The sequence below is a fragment of the Poecilia latipinna genome, unplaced genomic scaffold (genome assembly GCF_001443285.1).
Source record: "Poecilia latipinna isolate Pla-1442-1.1 unplaced genomic scaffold, P_latipinna-1.0 Scaffold2271, whole genome shotgun sequence".
Taxonomy (NCBI): Eukaryota; Metazoa; Chordata; class Actinopteri; order Cyprinodontiformes; family Poeciliidae; genus Poecilia; species Poecilia latipinna.
The window spans coordinates 4,763-9,504 of record NW_015114887.1 but is presented as its reverse complement, the minus strand read 5'-3'; the positions used below and the strand labels follow the sequence as shown (position 1 = coordinate 9,504).

General features: G+C 37.3%; 1 long non-coding RNA gene across 1 annotated transcript in view; it reads left to right on the top strand.

Annotated features, from left to right (window-relative positions):
• The window catches only part of LOC106937090 (uncharacterized), a 13,923-nt gene extending 9,559 nt beyond the window's left edge, over positions 1-4,364 (top strand). Inside the window, exon 2 of the long non-coding RNA XR_001422308.1 lies at positions 4,307-4,364. This is a non-coding gene — a long non-coding RNA (uncharacterized LOC106937090). The remainder of the gene's footprint in view (positions 1-4,306) is intronic.
• The last annotated feature ends 378 nt before the right edge of the window (positions 4,365-4,742 follow it).

Sequence of the window (4,742 nt, the reverse complement as noted above, 5' to 3'; positions counted from 1 at the left end):
TGCTAGCATGCTAGCTCCCCAACACTCACCAGTTCCCTCTTGACAAACCGTGATCGTTTCAACGTTTAGCCGAATGTTCACGTCTGTAAGTTAACAGAGGCACACAATTGATAGATGTACAATCGACATTTGAAAACCGCTTTGGGAACCGAACAGAAGCCTACCTGCACGTCAGGGTCCGACAGCGTCTCCTACCTAAGGTGCGATTCAGCAGCAATATAAGCCGTAGCTGTTAATTTAGGACGCTGACGTGCAGCTGTCACATGACGTTGAAACATCGCGAGAAGAATGTTCTCGCTTGGTTTGTGTTAAATAAATTAAGGAAGGGAGGATTTTAATTTAATCTTTAAATAAAAATAAAATTAGATCTAACAAAATAGAAAAATAAAAAACTGAATCTAACAGAAAAATTATCCTGGTTACATGAAACACGCAGGACGCCGGGCCTCCTGGACTCCTGGACCAGAACCACTGCTTTAGGTTCTGATGCTCAACTATTCATGTTTTGGAATAAACATTTATTAGTTCAGACATTTTTATCCAAACCCTAAATATTCAAGAACTGAACATAAGAATTGGTGTTGAACAGAGTCATCATCAATCAGATCCCTATATCATTGTTGATCATTATTGATCATCACTGATCATTATTGATCATGTCCCTATATCATTATTGATCATTATTGATCATCATTGATCATTATTGATCATGTCCCTGTATTCCATCAGGTCTCACATTGTGGATCTTCCTTCCTTTTGTGATTCTGTAATAATGTTTAGATGTTTGGAGACGTATGGTAAATATGTATGTTAGTAATTTATAATCTGAATTTCTGAGTAATTCGTCTTCTATTCTCAATAAATCTGGGGTCCTTGTCAAATTATTGTTTCATTGCAGTGGGTATAATGTGATTTTTAAACATTTCTGTAAAAACTTGATGTAATATTTTTGTGTCTCCCCAAAAGTGTTTATAAAAGTTTCCTGTGAGTCCATCTGAACCTGGTGCTTTGTTTAATGATAAGCGATTAACAGCCTTATCAAATTCTTCTATCGTAATATTGTTGTCACAAGTTTGTTTGAAATGATCTTCTACTTTAGGGATAAAAGTTTCAATTGTTTTAAAAGAGGTGCGAGATTTTTGTTCTGAGAATTCGGAGGTATAGAAGTTGTTATAGAATTAAAAAATGTTGAAATTAAGTTTTTATTATTGGTTTCTACATTATCTACTATTAAGGAGTTAAAATTTTGTTGTCTTTTTTCCAAATTATAAAAGTAAGCAGTGTTTTTTTCCGTCTCGCTCCTGATCTAATAAAATGCTCCTTTGGCCCTTTTAATATATATTTCATCTAGTTTAGGTTGGAGGAGTTGTACCGTTTGTTTGTCTTCAATTGAGGGGTTGGGTTTATTGCAATATATATTTAGTTGCATAATATCAAGTTCTTTTTCTTTTAGTTCTTTTTCAGTTTGTTTACTGATCTTGTACTTTAGGAATTCCCATTTTTGAACAGGACTACTTAGTTCTTCAGAGTCCTTAATATTTTGGATTAGTTCTTTGATTTTTTTGGCAGTAAGTGTCATTTTTAAGAAGACTGTAGTTAAATTTCCAATATTTACTTGTGCCTGATTTCCAGTTTTGAGGTTTCATTTGTAAGGAAATAAGGCAATGGTCAGTCAACGGTGCAGCAGAAATACCTGAGTTGGTTTCAATGGTCAATAATTCATTTGTTATAAGCCAGTGATAAAATCTTGATTTGCTCTTTGAACCAGACCATGAAAATTTTATACAATTGGGATTAAGATGATGCCACAGGACAACCAGATTTAGTTCATTGCAGAAATTGTTAAATATTTAGTTTGGGTAACTTGAGTTATGTTTAGAAGGCCACTTGTCATAAAATTCATCTGGAACGAGGTCAAGATCTCCTCCAATTATAACATTGTTGAGTAAAATGATTTTTGCTGGTCTCGATTTAAGGCCATTTCTTCTAGCAATAATTTGTTCTGGTTTAGATTATTATAACCATATATATTTAACAAGATAAGCACTAAGTTATCTAAACAGACAGTGAGGAATAACCAGTGGCCATTTTCATCCATTTTACTTGAGATAATCTGACCCTGGAAGTTATAAAGAAGAATAGCGACCCCTGCTGATCTTGAAGAGCCATGACAGAAATAAGGCTCATCTCTCCTTTGTTTAGACCAAAAGATGTCATCTTCTTGTTTCAAATGAGTTTCCTGTAGGAATATAATATTTGCATTTTTCCCTTTACAAAATAAAAATAAACTTTTCCTTTTAGTCAAGTATCTTAGGCCACTGACATTAACAGAAATGAGAAAAAGTTCACTTTTCAAGTTAAACATAAAATATGAATAAAATAAAGTAAAACAGTATTAAATGGGTTTTACCTGAGAAGAAACTGAACTTTAGGTAGCAAAAACTCCTGAACTAATAAAATTATCTGAAGTCAGAAATTATCATGAATTGCTATTGTGCCCCTAAGGAGTAACTCGTTGTCCGTTGATAAAGGCATATGGACCTTTGAACACCGCCTTTATCCCAGCTTTCCGTGCTTGCTCTACTTTGGGCCACACAGCCAGTCGTGCTTCACGGTCTTCTTTGGTGAGGTCTTCAGAGAAACGGATGTTGAGCTCCCTGCAGACGGGGTGTTGTTTAGTGGATCGCCAGAGTTCATCCCTGAAGATCCGACCTGTAAACTGCACAATGATCTGCCGTGGGCGGTTGGTGTTGTTCGGGCCAAGACGGTGCACAGTGTCGAGAATAATGTCCATCTTCTCTTTCCAGTGTGGCATAATCTGCTTAATGAGATTCGTGACTTTCTGTCTTGTCTTCCTCCTTTTCCTCTTTTAAGCCGTTGATGCGCAGATTCCATCTTTTTTTTATAGCGCTCTGATTCTGCCGTTTTCCTTTCAGAATCTTGGACCTTCTTTGTCAGCACAGCGTTTGTGGCTTTAAGTTGTCCAATTTCATCTTCCATCTTTTTATTTCTATTTTTACAATCTTGGATTTCAGCGCTATTGAACTCCACCGCTTTAGCAATGTTTGCAATAGAGAGCGTGTTTCGTTTCATTTCTTCAAAGTTCAGCATCATTTTCTGAACTTTGGTGAGAGAGTTCAGAAAATGAACTTGGCGTTATCTTAGTATAATCTTGGCATTGGATGCATTTGAACTAACCTCTTCGTCTCTCTTTGTCTTCTTGCACGGTGATGTCACAGCATTTTTAGTCCCTTTGGCTTCAGTGTCCATATTTAGTAGGTGGCAGTAGTCGTGTGTTAGAAGCGCCTTGTTAGCTTTGCTGTTAGCCATTGTTGTTGTTTTTTCACTTGCCTGTCGCTATGCTTCCTACCCAGAGCTCTTCACAGTGCTGCCGCTCTCTCCACCATCTTGCCAGAAGTCCCCAGTGGTCTCCGTGATGTGGCGTATACTTCCGCCATGTTTGAGTTTCTGTTAGTCTTCATTTGTTTATGTTGTGACTCCACCTTGATGGGACGGTTTGTCCTGTTTTCACTCATCTTTCTCTTGTAGTTTGTCTGTTTTAGTCTGGAGTTGCCAGTGGCTTTGTTGGTCCCTACTGGGTCGGTCCTTACCCAGTCAGTCTGGCCCTGCTTGGCCAGCTCACCAGCTCCACCTTTCTGTTTAAACTTCTGGGTTTTTTGCTCGGACACTTGAAGGCAAAGGCTCTCAATTTTTCTCAGTCTTTTCAGAGAAAGAAACAAAACAGTTGAACAAACGAAAGTTTCAAGAAAATACAATGCTTGAATTCGTGTCCTCCCTAAAATTGTAGTGACCTTTTGGGCTGTTGCTCTCACCTCAAGTCAATTCTTAAAGGACTTGTGGTTAGATTCCCCGAGTCCTCTGCCACTGGTAGAGTAACTGGTGCATTACTTGACCAGTGGAGCATCCAGTGGTGAGGCAAAGCCTCATACACTGCCGGAAATAAAGCCGAACCCTGACTGATCAGTTCTGGATCAGAACGGAACAGCTTCCTTAGGAGGAGCAGCTTTGCATCCCTGAATGAATTGGTTTTCTGGCTCTAACTGATGATATTGAATAAATGTTTTATGTGCATTTACTGCATAATGTCCAAGCCTGCGTGGGTCACCTGAAGCCTCGTCTGGTCCAGTTGACTACTGGGGAACTATGTGTCTAGTGTTGGTGGAGGAAGGAAGCCATGGTCGTACTAAGCGAATATCCACGTGTTTTCAGATGTTCCAGACCTAAAAACTTTTAAATAACTTCAGCCATAAGAAAACAGTTAAACTTTCTTTCATTTTTTTCTCAGGTTTTGCAGAAACTGGGAAAAGCAGACGAGACCAAAGATGAGCAGTTTGAACAAGTGGTGATAAACTTCAAGAGACAAGAGGTGAGAGACGTTTCTTCTTCTAATGTCTTTCCAAACTCTTCATCTTCTCCATGAATTACCAGGTCTACCAGAGAGACTGTATGGAGAGCCATTTCAGCCGAAATTAAATAAATAAATGGGTGGGAAAAAAATGAGTAAAATAAATCAGTAAGTGAAGAAAATAAGTGAAATAAACAAAAAATTAGTTAAATAATTTAGCTTTTTCATTAACCCAATTTTTCATTTATTTTTTATATTATCAATTTCTCAATTTCCTCTTTTCATTTATCTATTTTTCATTTACCCATTTTTTATTAATCTATTTTTCATTTAACCATTTTTTAATTTGGCTTTTTCATTAACCCAATTTTTCATT